General features: G+C 37.3%; 1 protein-coding gene across 2 annotated transcripts in view; it reads right to left on the bottom strand.

Moving 5' to 3' along the window:
• Positions 1–20,938, bottom strand: part of LOC132103136 (semaphorin-6D-like) — a 175,223-nt gene that overhangs the window by 127,877 nt on the left and 26,408 nt on the right. For both annotated transcript variants that reach the window (XM_059507980.1, XM_059507981.1), the window contains exon 2: positions 13,866–13,967. The gene's annotated coding sequence lies outside the window, so the exon portion shown is untranslated. The remainder of the gene's footprint in view (positions 1–13,865; positions 13,968–20,938) is intronic.

The raw sequence follows: 20,938 nt of genomic DNA, 5'->3' as shown, positions 1-20,938 counted from the left end.
ACCCTGATCGATACACGCGGTCTGTCCTTCCTGCTGCACAAAGACTGTGGGAACCACTTTTTTGGAATCCGGTCAAAACTTTCACCACGCATTTCACACATGGGATTGAAACAAACACTGGCTATTTTTAAGATGTAGCACCCTTAAAGAGAAACAATATGGCCAAACTGAGAATAAATAGAACAGAATAAAAGTGAAAGAAAACTTAGAGGCGGTCAGTTTGGCAGAACAAAAGAACATTGCAACACAACAGGTAAAAAGCGCAGAAAACCAGCAGTCGTGTTGCACAGCTTAAACAAGGAGTTATTTGACCTCAACACAAAATATGTCTGTATGTGGGCGTCTGTAATGTAACATGCTATTTTGCAACCAGACCTGCAATTAGAGCACGGAAGCTTAACCAAATGTGCCACATTTTTTTTGTTAGAATGTGCTTTTCTCACTCTCTCAGAAAGGTACGGGATTAATCCAACTCGCTGGGAGGCCACTTAAGCTAATTGGCAGGTTTTGTGGGCATGGGTTGGTACTCAAAATAGCAGAGACCAATTTCCTTCTCATCTTGCATAAATGGCTCCTTCACAACCATCATCTCCTCATTTCAATCAGGCCTTTAAATAAGCCAGGCCTCCCCCACAAAGATGGCGAAGTGCTCTGTTAAATTAGAGTAACGAGACAAATGACTTCCAGAGAAAATGAAGGAGGAAGAATTAGAAGAGAAGGAAAGGGTCAGAATGTGTCAAGATTCAAGATTTTTTTCGTCACATACAAAATTATATATAGCATATATAACCAGCAGTGAAATGTGAGTCAGGTCCGCTCCATGGACAGTGCAATTATTAAAGAAAACAACACATATGAAAATATACATAAATATAGCTATGAAGAATGAAATAAAAGTAAACAATAAAAATATAAGAATAAAATATAAAAAATGTATATTGTAGAATTAAATATAGAACGCAAAATAAAGTGCATGAAAGTAAACTGTAGTCTTAAATTTTAAGATACATAGGAATGTACAAGAGGCAAATGTGCAAACAGGTTGACACTGTCAGTGTGTCAATGTGAGGTAGTGAATGATGAATATCTTACTGATAAAGTGAACATTAAGTGGAGACATGAAGATGTTAAGAGGCTGGATTTGAGTTTAGGAGCCTGATGGCCTGGGGGAAGAAACTCCTCCTGACTCTCTCGGTTTTTGCCATCAGGCTGCGGAAGCGCTTACCAGATGGCAACAAAGTGAAAAGATGGTTACTGGGGTGGGTGGAGTCTTTGATGATTTTAGCAGCTCTGCTTCTGCAGCGTTTGAGGTTGATGTCCTGTAGACAGGGGAAAGCAGACCCGGAGATGCGCTCAGCTAAGCGCACAACTCTCTGCAGGGCTTTGCAGTCTTGACTGGAGCTGTTCCCATACCACAATGAGTTACAATCATCTTCATGGAACCATTGTGTCTCAATCCGCTCCATAGTTTAATAGTGTCATGCTCAGGGAGTCAGCCATTTCTGAAGCTGTCCCATTGTCCAAATCACTCCAAACGTTCACGTCCCGGAAATTCCCAGAATGCATCCGCCATGAAACTACAGCAATAACAATATTTACTCACTAGAAATATCACCATTCCTTCTTAAAGTATAAGATATTAAGCAAATTATTAAATATTATAAAGGAATAAGCGTTTTAGTTGAAGATAAAAGACTGGGGATGAAACAATATTAAAAATCTAGCTGATACAGATAAGCCAAGAATTATTTTCAGGTCATGGCTTTTAATTGATAAAAGGCTCACATTAAAATCTAACTATTTATACCATAATGTGTAAATAAATTAAATGAATTAATAATAAAAATTAAATTCATGCTTACAATGGTTAATTAAATGTTACAATTTAAGCACAATTAAAAGTTTTGGACAATGCCAATAAGCGGCTATATTTTCATAAGCTGATAACTGATAAATGTCGGATATTAAGAATTAAATAATAATAATATTAAAAACACTAAAATAAATAAATAAATAATTTTTAATTCTATAAGTTAATTTAGGTACCACCACATACACTGCACAGTGAATAATTTATATTTTTAGATTTGCAAAAGACTTTTACATTTAAGTTTTAAAAGTTTTTAATTATTAGTATTAATATTAAAATTGTGCTTTGCTGTACGATATGTTTTATGTCTAAATTGTTAAATTTAGAAGAAAAGCACATTTTTCTCAATGGCAGTTTACTTTTTACATCTACAATGCACAACAATGTCGATAAATACCAGCTACATTTAATGCACAAACCTTAGTCAGCCTGATCACTGGTAATCGAGCCATCAGTGGCCCAGATTTTAGTGTATCAAAGGTCTTGCTAGAACTTAAATTTGTTCACAATGTCCTGAATCACGTCATAGGGAATTAGAGAGCGGAATGAAGCCCAACCAGTCTTCAGTAAGACTTCTATTCAGCTAGAGTCCATTGCGTAACTGAGGGCAAGAGTAAAGTTAATGAGCAAGAGTTGTTTACTTCCAACATTTAAAACATATGCCAACTTAAATTCCCAAGGTGCCCTCTCAGTCTGAGGTAAATCACAGTAGGAAGGTTCACATCTCCTAGGCGAGCCAAGGCTTTGTCACCAAATTCACCGTTAAGCTAATTGATTTTATGGAATCTGAATGGTCATGAGACATCTTCTCTTTCTGTCTTTGAGACAGACAGATCTGGCACCTAAAGGGCTGAAGCTCAATTCTTCAATGCTTTTAGTCAGGGTCCCGTGTCACTTCAAATCTGAGTCTGGAAAACAGAATACAGCAAGTCCTTGAGCTCAGGCACCAAACTATGGCAAGACGGAAAAAAATGGAAAACACAGTTCAAAAATACAGAGGATGAGAATTAGATACTGTTCCGTATGAATGAAGTTTCTAACAATAAAAAACATTATATCAGAGAGATATTTCTAGATCTGTTTTGCTTTGTAGTCTATTCTGTCTGTGATTAGTGCAGACAAGGTGGAATCTGATCCTAGACCTGCTGTTTTTTCTATGAACACAGTGCCTGCCTCCCTCAGCGATATCTTGATGCAAGGCTTTCCTCTTCATTTACATTATCGTACAACACAACAAATGTCTTTTCAACAAATTTCTGCATAAAACAGGCTGTATTAACCTCATTCGTTTCATTTTCATGAATTTGCCACTCCTTTGTGTTTATGAATCCTCAGAGCAGCAGTTGTAGAGTCCCTGCCTCCCTGAGCACAACACAAGTTCAAACATCGGCATCTCAATGAGCCGTAAGGTCCAAAACTAACTTTCTTTTTGGCCAGTATTAAACAAGTTCTTGGTTACATAAGAGCTACAGTTTGTTGTTTTATCATATATATTACCTAGGGGTGTAACGGTACGTGTATTCATAACGAATGCAATATTTTGTGCGCGGAACATCTGTACATTTTCGTGTTTCCACACGAACATATTAAGTGGCAGAAGTCTCCACGTTCAGCGCAAATCCCGCCCTGCAGCTGATTCTAAAGTTTTCAAAAAGGCATCACGTGAGTGTGAACATCACTACAACTAGGAAAAAAACGATTGTAATTTAAATGCAGCTCCCGTCTGCATTTAAACAGACCTTTGCTCTTAATTTTGATCGGGCCAACCCAATAACGAAATCTGAGCAGGTCTAAAAACTGAAACTGTTGTTGCTGCACTTTACACTTTGGAAAAGTTATATATTTTTTTGTTTAATATGAGCAGCCCTACAAGATGGGATAGGTAATGCTGCACTGTAATCATAGTTATTTATTTATATTTTATTATGTGATATTGGTTTGAGACAGAGTATTTTATTTAGTGGAGAACTTTGCAGCATTATTTTATTTCTTATTCATTTTTTATTATATATATATATATATTATATTTTATTAAAGTGTTTAAAAAAAGACAAACAAATTGTTAAAAAAAGTTTAAAGTAATAAAAAACCTGCAGTTTAATGTTTGAATTTCTTTCCCTTACTGTACCGAAAATGAACCGAACTGTGACTTTAAAACCGAGGTACATACCGAACCGGGATTTTTGCATACCGTTACACCCCTAATATTACCTCAGGCGCAACAAGTAAACAAGTAAAAATAAACAAACCAAGGGGTTTTCACACATAATCCAGTGAATCATTGTCAGGACAACATAACATAATAAAACACTATTAAATCAATGTTTTCAAGATCAATAATAATAACAATCTTTTTTGAGCACCAAATCAGAGTATTAGAATGATGTCTGCAGGACCATGTGACACGGACGACTGGAGCAAAGGCTGCTGAAAATTCAGCTTTACCATCATATATTTATATTTGAAATAAATATATTTAAATAGAAAATCATTTGAATATTTCACAACACTGCTGTTTTTACTGTATTTTTGACCAAATAAATGCAGCTTTGGTGAACATAAGAGTCTACTCTCAAAATCTGACCGACCCAACTTTTAAAGAGTAGTATAACATATTACCTATGATAGAAAGTATACAAGAAAGAAATGACTTCTGACTCTCACTGAAACAGTAAAATGTATTTTATTGCACACAACTGCATAGAGGGGCACTAGAGGGATGTGTTCAAAGTCCTGCCTTGTGCTGACAGACATAAAGAAAAGAGATAATTCATAATTCAAAGACGGGTGGTGGTTTTGGTAGAAGGGGTTAATCCCTCTCCATCTGCCTAAAAGCAACTCTCCCTCCCTCAGTACAGGCCTCAGATCCACCTGCACTGAACCAGGGGCTCTCAGCTAAAGATTTGGGCTGACCTGCATGAAGGCTCCCTGCAGACTTCGACTCCCTGTCTTCCAAATCGCCAATTCCTGACTTTGAATTTTCCAGAAGGAGAGACTCTGAGGGGTCTGAAATCTCCCCAGCATGGCTGTTCTCAGGATTAAGGGACACAGATGAGCCAGGAGGTGCTTCCTGGCTCCAAATGTGCAAGTTTTTTCCCCCAATGACAGCGCTGATGGATTAACAGACAAACTAGAGGCAGCAGAAAACACACACACAATGCACAAACAATGTGTAATGCGGCACCAGGTCCTAAGAAACCAATTTGTGAATAAGAACAGAAGGAGGGGGGACGCTGCTTTGGTCCATGACTCCACTTTTTACTCTTTCTCCTGCTATTCTGCTTGTTCTTTTAATGCCATATTCAGTTCTGCACACCAACAAGAGAAATAAACTCAATCTGAATTGAGTCAATGAGCTTCTTATTAAGCTTATAATAGAATATTCTGTTTGAAGAATTTGCTAATTTCTATTTTATTATTGACATACAGTGCTTGGCAATTGTCTATTTTGAGAACAAAATGATTGCAACATTTCAAACAAAATGACATACTGCTCAAAGGGAACCCAAGTGAAAATTTAATTGAGCGGGCAAACAGAGACTCTCATTACCCTTGAGGAAAAGAATGCCCAGTTAAATCTAATATCTGAATAGACAACATTAAATAATAATAAAGGCAAACACGACTTATAATTTGATATGAGCCAGTTTCAGTCCTTGAGATGTCAACTTGACTTTGTTTTGGAATATTGTCCTGCTGTATCACACAATTACACTTCAGCTTCAACCAACCATTGATCGGACATGTCGACAATCTCTAGGATATGAGTGAATCCAAGTCACAGAGGCCACCACAGACAGCAAAAGATACAGAGTAAACAACAATGCCACTGTACACATTAGGGCTGCACGATATGTCATTTACAGTTTTTCTCAATTGCTAAAACACTAAACCCTATTGTTTGAACCAAATGCTCAGTTGCCTGAACCCACTGATTGAATCAATCACTCTTTTGGCAAAACCATAAGCACTTTTCACCTGTTTAGACACAACTTGTCAACACATTTTCATTGTGATGCACCTGTGCTGCAGAATGGTGAGCACAAGTGACAAAAGTCAAACACAATGAAAGCACAGGTGTCACCAGTTGAACACAACAACTCAAAATTGATCACACTTGTGGCTAATGATGTGAGGGAACATATAAGCCAGTTCAGAGAGCACTGGTTTGTGAGGTCTTACAATGGATAGAAATCTGAGAGGAAGAGTCCGTGTGAGAGGTGGTCAAGGTGGTCAGCAAAGACAAAGAACGGTAATATCTGATGAAATCAGAGCTACTGTGATTGACCATGTTCTTGTCCATGGTATGAGCATGAGGGAGGCTGGACAAAGGGTACAACCAAACCTTAGTAGATTCACTGTGTCCACCATAATCCGAAGATTTAGAGAAGAGAACAGGTAATAACTTTTTTTTTTTTAATTATAGCCTAGTATGTAAATGCTGACAGCAATTACTGTAAGACATACTATATACTGTATCACAGTATACTGTAAGTAAATATATGTTCCAGTACACCACTGTACCAATGTACTGTAGTATTGTAATGGAGGGTTGGTCTAACTGTTTGTAGGCCTAGTATTCCATGTATATTTTTTGTATGGGGTGGCAGGACAGGTATGTTCTCCCCACACCAAGAGACCCTAATTGTTGATATGGTCCGTGAGAACAATGCCATTAAACTGCGTGAAATTCAGCAGAAGATCATTGAGGACCATGTAAACTTTGAGGGTATAAACAGTGTCAGCCTCTCTACTGTTGATCGTGTCCTCAAGCGCAACAGACTGCGCATGAAACAGCTATACAGAGTGCCTTTTGACCGCAACTCAGACAGAGTAAAGGAGCAAAGATTCCAGTATGTACAGGTTGGCATACATCCAGACACATTCAATGTTGATTACTGTAGTGATTTACTGTAGTGGCCTAAATCACTTTCCGTATCACTTACAGAACTATATCTATTTCTACAGAGGGTTTTTGAACTGGATGCAATGGAAAGACCCCATGAATACATCTATATGGATGAAGCTGGGTTTAATCTCACCAAAAGGAGAAGGAGAGGCCGTAATGTGATTGGCCATCGGGCCATTGTTGGTGTTCCTGGGCAGCGTGGTGCCAATGTCACATTATGTGCTGCCATCAGCAATCATGGGGTTGTCCACCATCATGCCAACCTGGGGCCCTACAACACTCACCAGCTCCTCATTTTCCTCAATAACATGCGAGATGCTCTGTTGGGGCAGCAGGATGAGCATCCCATCTATGTGGTTGTTTGGGATAATGTGAGTTTTCACAGAGCCCTCCAGGTTAGAGAGTGGTTCAATATGAACCAAGATTTTATCAATCTTTGCCTTCCACCGTACTCCCCTTTCCTAAACCCCATTGAGGAATTCTTCTCCTCATGGCGGTGGACGGTATATGAACGCCAACCTTACACCAGGGTAAATCTCCTGCAAGCCATGGGACTTGCCTGTGGTGACATAGGTGTGGAGGCATGCCAAGCCTGGATACGGCATGCCAGGGGTTTTTTTCCCCGTTGCCTGGCCAGACAAAATGTGGCCTGTGATGTGGATGAAGTCCTGTGGCCTGACCCAGTACGGAGACATGATGCTGTGGCTGAATAATTCACTTATTTGTATTTTTTGTACTTTATATTTACAGTATACATAGGCTTACTGTACACAAGTGGTAAGCACGTATGATTTCTGTTTGTTTTTAAAAGTGATACAGTACATGTAAATGCACAAGATTTCTGTTTTGTCTTTTTGTACAAGTGCTAAATGCACTTTTTTTTTTTTTTTTTTGCAACTTGCATTTAGCCTACAGTGAACAAACATTTATTTCACCAGCTTCATGTCCTGAGTATTGTGTTTTCTATTTTTCTACGTAGTGTTTATTGACTGTTCAGTAGTTTTTTTAATTTTGATTGACTCGGGGCACAATTTGACAACATAGTTCAGTTTTGAGCACAGATTGAACTGTTTTGAGGTGAAAGTTTGGTTTTGCAAGAAGTGTCTGAGGTTTTGTAAATGTAGCTTGAAAATTGAGTTGTGTGTTCACAGTTTAAGAGAAAAGGTGAGCTGCTTTCAAGAAATGTGTTTTAGCAATCGAGAAAAACTGTAAGCATCGATATCGCGATGTACGAATCCATGATAGTCACATCGCAGGATGTGCGATGTAGGCTGTCGTAGTTGATCCGTTATTCATTAACTGTACGGGCCAGCTGCCCCCCGGCCCTTGACGAATGTGATTCGCGGATTAATTGCACAGCTTAACCATCATAGAGTGAAAGTTTATCATTTGCATGTGTTTTTAAGTCCTGTCAATTTGACAGGGCAGAGTGAGAAAGAGCGCGTGTGCGCGAGAGAGAGCGCGAGAAAGAGAGTGCTGCACGAGCACGCGAGAGAGAGACAGAGGGAGAGAGCGCGCGAGAGAGAGAGACAGAGGGAGAGAGAGAGAGACGGAGAGAGAGCGCGAGAAAGAGAGCGCTGCGCGAGAAAGAGAGAGAGAGCGCGAGAAAGAGCGCAACGCTTCTGATGCTGTCTGTTGTTCAAGAGTGGCTTGACACAAGGAATGCGACATCTGAAACCCATGTCTTGCATACCTCTGTGCGTAGAGGTTCTTGAAGCACTGACTCCAGCTGCAGTCCACTCTTTGTGAATCTCCCCTACATTTTTGAATGGGATTTGTTTCACAATCCTCTCCAGGGTGCGCTTATCCCTATTGCTTATACACTTTTTTCGACCACATATTTTCCTTCCCTTCGCCTCTCTATTAATGTGCTTGGACACAGAGCTCTGTGAACAGCCAGCCTCTTTTGCAATGACCTTTTGTGTCTTGCCCTCCTTGTGCAAGGTGTCATTGGTCATCTTTTGGACAACTGTAAAGTCAGCAGTCTTCCCCATGATTGTGTAGTCCACAGAACTATACTGAGAATCCAGGTGTCTTCAATATTGAACCTTTTCACAATATTCAAATTTTCTGAGATACTGAATTTGGGATTTTCCTTAGTTGGAAATAAACATTTGAAATATATGAGTCTGTGTGTAATAAATGAATATAATATACAAGTTTCACTTTTTGAATGGAATTAGTGAAATAAATCAACTTTTGATGATGATCTAATTATATGACTAGCACCTGTATACTGAATTTACTCACAGTTATCACAGTTTGATGATAAATAGTATATATACACACTACAAAAGGGTACAGGCTGCTATTTACAAACTTAATCTCATGCAATCAATGTCTTTTTGAAACAATTCATATAAGGAATAAGTGACCATAGAATGTGATCTAACTTAATAGGAGATAGAAGTGTGATAGAAGTAAGGGGCATTATCACAGGAAAGACATTAAGGTTAAGACACAGGTGATGAGTGGCAGATATGTGAGAGGGGAAGCAAACTGTTTAGCTGACAATAAAAATAAATAAACATTATACAAATACAAATGTACTTTTAGAAATTGTTTTTGAAAAATATGGTGTTATTGTTTTGGCAAGTTTAAATTAAAACATCTAGGAAAATGTGTGTGATATTGCTTTAAAATAACGTTTTGCTAGATTTTTTAAAGTATATTTTACTGTGCAATTTCTTACATAATTTTTTTTTTTTTTTTTGAGTTAGACTAACTTTTATTTTGGTGGGTTGTAGACATTTGTAGAGGTGGGTTGCAGACAGAGTTTATATGTTTTTTAATAAACTATTATTATTAACTATTATATTATTATTATTATTAGCTATTAGGTCTACTTGAAGTATAGCATACTCTATTGTGCAATAGTACTATATTTCTTCAAAATTTTATTTTGACAGGTTGTCGTAAAGACATTGCAGTTTCTATCCGTGTATACGATATGAATGAATGAAGATAGTTTTATCAAATGAAATGGTGAAATCCTCTCATAGCGCGCTGTGCACATGTGTAGCATACATCATGTGTTAATATAGTGAAGAGCTAAAAACACTGCGCGTGCTTCAGTGTGTGTGTGTGTGTGTGTGTGTGTGTGTGTGTGTGTGTGTGTGTGTAGTAGAGCACACATTGAGCGCTCATTGTATATAACATGTATAACATGACATGTATAACAACACCTTTAAGACACTAGTCCATATCGAGATTTGATTAAATGTACAACCTACTTTTTATTTATTCCTTCAAAAATGGCCAAATTCCGTGACGTTCTGCTTTATACAGCAAGTTCCATTTGTGACTGAATTCCGCGATTCAATCCATGTGGCTTCGCAAACACAGACGGGGTGAATTTGTGAATGAAAGTGTGAATGTGAAAGTTCTGACACAAAACGAAGTTGTTACGTATCCCCACGCTTTTTAAAAGTGGGCAACGTATCACGTATTAGACTACACAACTAGGCTAGCACTGTGCTTTCATTATAGCTTCATTTCTTGATAGATCCATTTTTACCTCTTTCCTCCTGTGTCTCCTCGCGAATCCTGGATCCCTCGTTTCGCGTGCACTTTTTTTTTAGTTTTACAAACAAATCAGTCTTTTGCCGCTCTGGCTACTCTCGTGCTCCAGCATTCACTGCAGTCGGACATTGGAGATTCGCGCTCGTAAATTTTCAAATTGGCCATAACTTTTAATTTGTTGCTGCCAAATGGGGTGGCAGCAGGGGTGGCAAGGCTTTCTTTTAAACAGTTCACCAAATCGAACTGAATCGTTTTAAACGGTTCGCGTCTCCAATACACATTAATCCACAAATGACTTAAGCCGTTAACTTGTTTAATGTGGCTGACACTCCCTCGGAGTTAAAACAAACCAATATGCCGGAGTAATTCATGTACTCAAACAGCACTGACTGAACTGCTGTGAAGAAAAAGATGAACACCGAGCAGAGCCAGATAATGACTCGTTCACGAGTCAAGAACCGGTTGCATCGGTTTTCGGATCACCAGTAGTTCTTCCTGACAGTTCGATTCAATAAAACGGTTGAAGAAAACGGTTCACCGGTTCTTTTGCGTTCGACGTAATGGCGTCATTGGCGATGACTGTAAGCCTTCGGTTTACCTGGGCTCATAACATTAGCACAGAATCAGTTCAGAATCAATCATCAAAAGAATCAGTTCGGTTCAGACGCTCTGTGTGTCGGTCTGCTTCACGCTGAATCAAACATGCGCAGTATCATCAGCTCCTCGGTTCTCGAATCGGACACGTCTGACAGAAACGGTTCTTGACTCGTGAACGAGTCATTATCTGGCTCGGCTCGGTGTTCATCTTCAGTTCTCTTTTCACAGCAGTTCAGTCAGTGTACTGTTTGAGTACATGAATTACTCCAGGATATTGGTTTGTTTGAACTCAGAGGGAGTGTCAGCCACATTAAAAAAAGTTAACAGCTTAAGTCATTTGTGGATTAATGAGTATTGGAGACGTGAACCGTTTAAAACGATTCAGTTCGATTTGGTGAACTGGTTCAAAAAGATCCGGCTACATCGAATGATTCGTTCGCGAACCGGATATGACAAACTGCTTTGTTTTGAACTGTCTTACAACAGACACGGAAGAGAAGACAATGCTGAATAAAGTCATAGTTTTTGCTATTTTTGGACCAAAATGTATTTTTGCGATGCTTCAAAAAATTCTAACTGACCCTCTGATGTCACATGGACTACTTTGATGATGTTTTTCTTACCTTTCTGGACATGGACAGTATACCGTACACAGAGTTTCAATGGAGGGACTGAGAGCTCTCTGACTAAATCTAAAATATCTTAAACTGTGTTCCAAAAATAAACGGAGGTCTTATGGGTTTGGAACAACATGAGGGTAAGTTATTAATGACATAATTTTGCAAATTGGGCAAACTAACCCTTTAATTTCTGTTGATTTCAAAGACTAAAGGGGCAATTACTTTTCCATAGACATTACTTTTAAAAAAATGAAAATTTTGTCAGCATTCACTCATCCTCATCTAAACCTTACACAATGATATTTTGAAGAATGTAAGTAACTAAACAGTTTTTGTTCCTATTGACTTCAACTGTAAGAACCGAAGTTACAATGGAAATCAATGGGAACTAGCCTCAGATGTCATGCCCACGGACCGTTGGCTAAACGTCTGATGCATATGGGACACACGTTTACAAATCAACAGAACAAGTGCACCTGATTCTAGCAAGGTTTTAACAACTATCCCATCCAAATGCTTATTGGTGGAGTGGAAGGGTGGAGGGGGCAGAACTGATGGACAGTTTGCCTGAGCTCAGTGCACAGCTGCAGGGCCTGCGGGCAGACAGATAGAGCCCAGCTACAGCAGGTGCTGACATTAATGAGAGTGATAAACCATGAGAGAGAATTTAGAAATCAGTAAAAAGCTATGATGGACCAAGCCCTCTGCTGGTATCTGCCCGTTCAGCTGACCTGTAGTTAAATAAACCTCTTATCAGAGGAAGAGTGTTTTTTGGAAATATTACGTAGAGGCAGAATTGACATTTAAGATTATTCCAATTGTCAGGTAAGCTTGAGGTTTCAATGAATTCTTATTTTGAGCCTGCCAGCAGAAAGGCATCAAATGATTTGATTCAAAACTCAAAAAAATGAAGAAAATATGCTCACTTCTGTCTTTTGTTTCACTAAGTGTTTGAACAGCTATCTTCGGAGCTTGGAAAGTAAATAGTACTTAAATGAACATGAATGAAGATTCAAAAGTGGAGGAGCACAACGTGGCCTCAACGTCTGTACCAAAAACATCTTTCAGTGTCTCTTTTGATGTCAACGTCACTACCGATTGTGAAATGAAGGTGAAAATCAGAATGAATGGTACAATGAGTTATTGAAGAAAACTGAAAGAGGCTGGGTGCTAGCAACCATTAGCAGGGCACATATCTGTGACCACAAGTGTTTACATTAAAAAAAAAATTATAATAATAAATCGGCAGACACTGCACTTGGTAACAGTGTGCTAAAAGCCATCAAGCCATTAGGAAACAAACTTTCCTTGAAGGAGACGCTACAATGACCTCAGTGAGAGAATAAACAAGTATGACTCAATGAATTAGAATTCTGGGTAAACTATTGCATGACAGCTGGCATACGTGCTAATAAATGAAGCTGTTGCCGACTTACTAAAAGATCCCTTCCATCAAGTCTTCATCAGCTGAACCCAATTATAATTCTGCCACCCATTTCTGTCCGAGCACAGAGCTGAATGCGATAAGCTATACCTCATGGCCTATCTCCACTGGCATGGACAGTTTGGGGGACTTGAACTCGTCTTTGTTCGAATACACAATGGGTGATAAACTACACTGGGAATAGTGATAGCAGTTAAACGATGGAGCACATAATGGCTCCATATGGCTCATCTAAATAAAACAACCATAATCTGTCAGAGTGGAGCAGTGGTTCCATGGAGCGGCAGAAAGGTGGAAGCACCGGAGGATGCTTGTGATGTTTAGCCTTCCACACGGCCCAAGGTCAAATGCAACCCTGCATCTGGCCAGCCATCTGCTCCCCTCAGCCAGCCGACAGAGCCTGTCACCACCAGCCCTACGTCCAGCATTGTGGGATGTGTCTTGATCTCAAAGGGATATCTTGGTAGACAGGGGGCATGAGTAAATGGGCCTTGCACAGGTGCGCTGTGATGTGACGATTTTTTACCCACTCTTTATGTCAAGTCTCCCGCCTCATCTGTTTTGTCTTCTCTTAAGTGAACTCTCTCCGATTCATTCGTCTGCTTGTTTCTCTTTTCCGATTTGTTTGAAAATCTGCCCACCTCCCTGTTACCCTCTCCAACTGTGATACTTTTCTTACACTTGTCGTCTGCTTGCTGTGAGACTTCATTTAAACAGATTGTCAGATGTTTTTTTAAATTATATTTGTATTTTTTTTTTTTAATGTCAGACATTGTCCCCCATGTGACGGCCTAGGGTGAATAGTCAAGCCAAAATAACGAAGTTGGATGATATTACAATTTTCTGTCAAATCAAGTCAAGCTAAATTTCAACAAAAGAGCATAGGTTCCCATAGGTTCTTACCTCAAAAGATGATCCAATCAGACAGCAGGATTTCAGTCAGGTGATTAAGCTGAGGGTAAAGTGCTGAATCGCTTAAGGAAGTTGTGACATTCCACAAACCACCTAAGAACAAAGACAAAAAAAAATCTTAAAACTTTTGAGTTGACCTTAACTGCTCAAATAAAATACACATACCTAAAATGCACGTTCTCATAAACGAAGATTTGGTGCCTGATTTGTACCTGATTTCCCAGGTGTTTTTTGATGGATTGAGAGAACACGATCTCATCTATTGTCTCCACAGACAAACAAATTATGCCTTTTAATTCAAAAACGTCTGTTTGTGTGATTTGCACATACCAGTTAATGAAGCTATAGACTCATCTCAGGAATGTGACACTTAGACACCGAGCCAAAACTAACAGAACAAGTGCTCAGAGAAAAAAATGTCTTTGCTGAGAAGATGAAGGCAGCGCTTTTCACTTAACATTCATTATGGGCAGATTTCTAACCAAATCTCTACAAATCCCCCATCGGAAGCTGCCCAAATCTCAGGGCATCTCCGAGCACAATCTGCTCTTCCAATCTGCCGTGTGAGAATGAGATACTAGCTCAAGCCAGCTCCTTACTGACAGCACCAGAGTCTCCACAAATCTCACTTCCGGTCTCATTTCCGCTGTATTTCCTTATTCTCTTGGTCAGTCTGTTTGTCTCTGTTTATCTCCCTCCATGTCAGTCTCTCTTTTGCTCTACACACCTTACTTTCTAGCTGTCTTTTGCCCCATTTTGCATAGCATATATATACATATATATACAGGCTGCAGACACAGAGGACATGCATTACTCCAACTGCCTGTGTCACCAGACATTAATATGAATTACAAAAAAGAAAAATTGTTCTAATAACAGCCATGTTTAATATTGTAAAAATGATCTTCAACTTGAAAATCCCCTCCAGGGCAATGTGAGTAAGTTTTGCTCATGTAGAACGGCCTCTTAGTTCGACGAATTCTGCAGCACTACCTGCATTTGTTAATTGGCTTTCATATAGCTCAATAATGAACAGCCTGAGTGTGTGAAAGTGGCAATTATACAAACATTCAATATTTAGAAAACATTTTATCACTTTTTCAATTTAAAATGACAGCCAGAAGACCAGAATCACCTGGTCAGTGCCGGACAGAAATCTTCTCTGCTTGTACTCTCAAAGCTTCTTAAAGCAAAAGACTGGATTTGGGTGAAATCCAAAGCTCAGTGTAGAAAATCCAAGATAAATTCTGGCATTTAAATAGATAGTTCACTCAAAAATAAATATTCTGCCATTATTTACTCACTCTCATGCTGTTCCAAACCCATATGCGGTTTACTTTTATCCGTGGAGCAAAAAATTGAGATATTTTTGAAGAATCTTCACACAGGTCTTTATAGTGACCAGTATATTAATCTTAAAAAAGGGATAAAAGGTGTTCAAGTCATTTTGTGAGAAACAGACATTTTTCACAAAGTCAATAATTCACTGGAACCGGATCACTGAGTTGGATTCAAGAACTGAATCAATCTATTTCATTTTTTTTTTTTTTAATCGGTTGATCCCTTCCATAAACTGAGCAAAACAATTCATTCAGGAATATGAATGATCCTTCTCTATAGTTCAACTCACTCGTGGTTAACAACTCACTGGAAGGAATTATTATGAAATAACAAATCTTTTGTATGACTATTAGTTTTGGCTGTTATATCGAAGTGTTCTTTAAAAAATATTTTCTTTTGGTCATCCGAAAATGATCTTATCTGTCACTCAAAATCTGTAATATGATCCAAGCAGTAAATTTAGTTTACTGTTGCACACATATTCTCTTGATATTTTAAGAAAAAATATGATCATTTCAGTTTTTGATCATGCTGATTTGTCTACAGTGAAGTTCAGCCAGTGTCTTTTTTTTATTCAGGCTAGTTAAATTCATTTTGGGCTACCAAAATCTGAAGAATCCCTGCCCAGAGGGGTTATCAGGGATTTTAACGTTTTCCAAGCCCTGTGACTTCAAAAGACCTGAAGCATAATTCACATGTTGTATGGTCTTTTATGGGGGTTTTTTTCTCCATTTTTGGAGGAGGTCACCATGAAACAGACTTCATTAATTTTGTCTTTGGAACCACATGAGGGTGATTTAAACCTACAGAACCTTCTTTGTTAAGTGAACCATTTCTTAAGCATCCTGTTTACATTTAGTCTTAATTAGCTTTTTTTAAAGCATCATAAATTCAAGCACAACAGACTTTGCAACTTCAGAGCCAACACCACAAAGTAAAACATGTCTGGATCAGTGCAAAAAAAACAAAAAAAACAAAGACAAAAACTTTTAAAGTTCAACTAGTGCAGAGGACCGGGAAACCTGATCCTAGATCTGCATTTCAGCAAGAATGTTTCTACAAGCACAGTCCTTGTCAACCCCCGGTCTGCAGCGAGCAGAATACGGGTGGCATTCTGCCAACATTCCTCAAAGGCTTTTAAAGCAAACCCTGATAAAAACTATTGCCAGCTGATCACCCTACACTCCTAGATAGATTTTTATGTTTTTAGGTGGCTAATTGAGCAAAGTGCTTCCATTTATTTTATTATTATTATTAGTATTAGTTCAAGAATAAAATAAAAATATCGGACTGATATCGGAATCGGCAAATAGCCAAAGCTGTGGCATCGTTATCGGTAGTGAAAAAGTGGAATCGGGACATCCCTACTAACAGGTCCATCCTGTATTTTCTTTCTCCAACAACTTGATCTAAAAAAAACCTCATATTTTGTGTCCATGCAGATACATTTTACATTGATCTAGCAAGGAGCACACTTAATAGACCAAAGAAATACAAGTGCATCAATAACTGTATATTTAGAGGTTAAGTGATGCTTTTTAGGAATTCAGCTAGAATCTTTCTGCCAGTTAGTCCATTTTGAGTTGGATCCAAGTTTTTTTTTTCTTTTTTAAATGGTTAAATGCAGTAAAAAAAAAACAGGAGTCTTGTACCAACAGTAATATTAAATTAGCCAATTGTTCTTCACATAAAGTGTTGGACCAAGTTGGATTGTTTGGACCAAGTGACTTTTATGATCATGGTGATTTGGATCTAGGCATTTTAAGCTCTCATGTTACTCCGTGCGCTAAATACCTTGACATTTTAATTGACTCAGGACTTCGTTTTGATAAACAGATCAAATCGGTCATCAAATCATGCTTTTTCCATTTACGGTGCCTTGCAAAATTTAAAACTTTTCTCTCCCTCAAGAATTTCGAAACAGTTATCCATGCATTCATTACAACTCGTCTTGACTATTGTAATTCACTTTATTATGGTACTAATAGTTCATCTATTAGGTGTTTATAGTTTTGTTCAGAACGCTGCTGCTAGACTGTTGACCGGTAGCAAAAAATTGTATCGCATTACTCCCATCTTGATGTCTTTGTGCTGGCTACCGTTTACATTTAGAATGGAGTTAAAAAAAAAAATTGTCTTCGTTTACAAATGTTTACATGGCTTAGCTCCAGGCTACCTTTCTGTTTTGGTACTCCCTCATAACTCAACTAGGTCACTTAGGTCTGGGGATCTTGGATTACTCTCCGTGTGTAGGACTAAGCTAAAACATAGAGGGGACAGAGCCTTTGCAAGGGCTGGACCCAAACTATGGAACAGCTTACCAATGTTAATTCGAACAGTATCATCTTTTTCTATGTTTAAATCAAAGCTTAAATCTTATTTTTTTAACTATGGTGTTTAACAACAAATTAATTTTACTGTGTGTATTTTACTTGGCTGTTTGAAGTTCTCTTTTTATGTATTGTTTCTAATGTATAGCACTTTGGTCAACCTTGTGGTTGTTTTTATATGTGCTTTATAACTAAGTGCTTGCAATTTAGCAGACACCTTTTCTCCAGAGAGACTCACAGACTAAAAAGGACAGGACAGCCATTTTCTTTCTAAGTATCTTGCTTAGAAAAATAGATTCCTATGGTCTTTGGTCATGGTATGGTCCAGAATTCCGGAATTAAAAAATATCACCATCATAGGAATATCATAATTATTTTTGGACTGTCATCATGGTTTCACTAAATGGCTTAAGCTGCTTTGAAACTTTTATATCAGCTTTTTAAAACGGGCATGTGTTCATTCAGAAAGAATCTCACCCAAGTCTAAATTTCTATCTGAAAGCGCAAAAAAGTAGGGAAAAAATATGCTGGAAACATTTACGACAAAACAAATCTGATTGAGCCATAGGCAGCATTCCAGCATCTATGTGCTTAGATTAACTGTACAGTAAAGAGAGATTGTATTACTCTAGCTTGTATTACTTATAGCTCTGTACTCAAGTATTGCTGCTTATTTAAAACCCCCTCGAATAATACAGTATGCGTTTAGATATAGCTTTTCCTGAAAATGTTATATTTTGGCTTCTCCTTAGCATATATTTAAAGACACAAACCAAATCCATCTAAACCACGAGTAAATATGTAAAAACATTGAGTTTTGCCCAAGCCAAGAGAAGTTCCAGAAAGGAACGTCTAATCGCTGAGCCACTAAAGTTTGATTAAGTCAGAGTGCCTGAGGCAGGAGGTCTCACCATCCCAGATATATCTCTGGAGAGAGGAGATCACTGGGCAGTATTACTAAAATTAAATAATGCATGGACATCATCTCACTAAAACACACATCAGGGGAAAAAAACACATGCACGCACACTATGCAGAGCCTGTAAGGTTGCATGTCAAATGTGGAGACTAATGCTTCAGTTTCTTTTCAATTTTGTCTAAATAAACCAAAACAAAACACTAAAAACTGCCATCAGTCCATTTAAATGCTACAAATGAAGTTTTATTTATTTTATTTATTTATTTATATTTGCACCTTAAAATACAAAATGACAAAAATAATAATAACAAAACATAAAATATATGAACAAAAATAAGACAAATATTATCAATTTAATGATGTGCAGGAAGAGGCAAAAAACCCCAACTGGGCCTATTTAACGCCACCCTAGACATAATTACAATAAAATCAAAACAAAAAACATAGAAAATAAAAACATTTTACTACATAAAAGTAACAACAAACTAGTGAGATACATATATCCATAACACACACACAAAACACACATGCACATACATATATACATACACATAACATCAACAAATTTTAATGACGATTAAAGTAATGAAAAAAATAAACAACAAATACGATCATAACATAAAAATGGAATAATATCTATATTAAAAATTTAGAACAGCAGTTAAATGGGCTTTTAAATATCTTTTATAACATTTTAATGAGGAGGAGTTTATTGCTAAGTGGGAAAAACTGTTCCATAATTTGGTACCCCTAAATCTGATAGTAAATTGACCTCTGCACGTAAGAAACTTTGGAAGATGAAGATCTAAGGATTGACGAGTTGAATAAGAGTGAACCTGTGAGTTAAATTTAAAATAAGTCTTAAAGTTCTCTGGGTTATTTTCATAATTAAAATGTACCTTATAAATAAAAACACATATTTGAGTGATATTAATATCATACACAGTAAGTATCTGAAGATTCTGAAATAGAGGCACAGATGAAGAATATGAGTCAGATCGGGTTGCAATCCTGACAAAACGTTTCTGAAGAACCAAAATTCTATGAAGTGTAGAAGGAAAAGTGCTTGCCCAAACTATATTACAATATGAAAGATATGGATAAATTAAACTGTAATAGAGTGTAAGAAGACAATTTGTAGTAATGAGATTGCTAATCCTCCTAATTATACCAATAGATTTATTTATTTTCTTGCTAACCCAGTCAATTTGTGTTTTCCAATTCAAGTTCTCATCAACAAAAATTCCGAGGAATCTTGTTGTTGAGACTTGGGAAATCTCCACAGTCTACATTTTGACTTTTGAGAGGTTCTTAGAATATGATTTTTTTCCACTAAAAATTATATAATTAGATTTTTTTGTATTCAGCGATAATTTATTTAATCTGAACCATGTAGCATATGCAGTTAAACCAGTATTTAAATTTTAAATCAGAAAATTAAAATTTGAATGAGAATAAACTAAAGTTGTGTCATCTGCAAAGATTATTGGGAAAATAATATTTGACACATTTGAAAATTCATTAATATAAATAAGAAATAATAATGGTCCAAGAATGTACCCCTGAGGGACCCCACAAAGTAGTCTGGCTTTGTTGGAATAGCATCCATTAATACAAACAAATTGTTGTCTGTTTAAAATATAATTTTTTAACCATTCAAGCGTAACATCGTGAAAACCATATTTGTGCAATTTTTTCAATAGAATATGATGGTTGACTATCAAAAGCTTTTGAGAAGTTGACGAATACACTACAGGTAAATTCATTATTTTCTAATGCAGAGGAAACTTTGTCAATCAAATAAAGCAAAGCCATAGATGTGGAATTACTTTTCCTGAAGCCAGTTACATTTCAAAACATTACAAATGTACAAAACCAAAATGGATATTAACTTTGAGATTTGCTAAAGACTACATTTAATGTTTTTAATGTTTTATGTTTTATATTTTAATTTTAATGTTTTATATTTAGATTACCTTTTAACTCAAAGATAATCTAAATATAAAAAAGGGAGAAATGAGCATGAACAGTTAAATATCCATTATCAACCAATATAGATATAATAAAAAGGTATCTTATATGGATAAGTGATATTGTATCTTTATATCATGCATCCCTACTTGTCTTAAGAAACTTTAGTAAGATGATCACAGATCTTCTCCACTGCATGGTCAAAAACACCAAACTACACTAACATCCCTTCAGATTGCGTCAGGAAGAATATGTAGACTTTGTCTAAAGGAGGTCAAATGTTTTTAAAAGCATTTTCACTGAAAACACTACAGGGTGGTCTGATGTCTCCATCTTTCTCAATCTTTTTTTTTAAACGAAAACCACCAGGAGACTGTTACGACAGAATAATAGCTGCGAAAACGATTCCACTGAAGAAACATAATATTATTAAAGTGAAGTACAATCTGCCATTGTCCCTTTCCCATCTGCTGGTGGTGTGTGATGTGAGATTTATAGAGCAG

This window comes from Carassius carassius, chromosome 24, assembly GCF_963082965.1.
Source record: "Carassius carassius chromosome 24, fCarCar2.1, whole genome shotgun sequence".
Lineage (NCBI taxonomy): Eukaryota > Metazoa > Chordata > Actinopteri > Cypriniformes > Cyprinidae > Carassius > Carassius carassius.
This window is presented reverse-complemented; position numbering and strand designations above follow the sequence as displayed.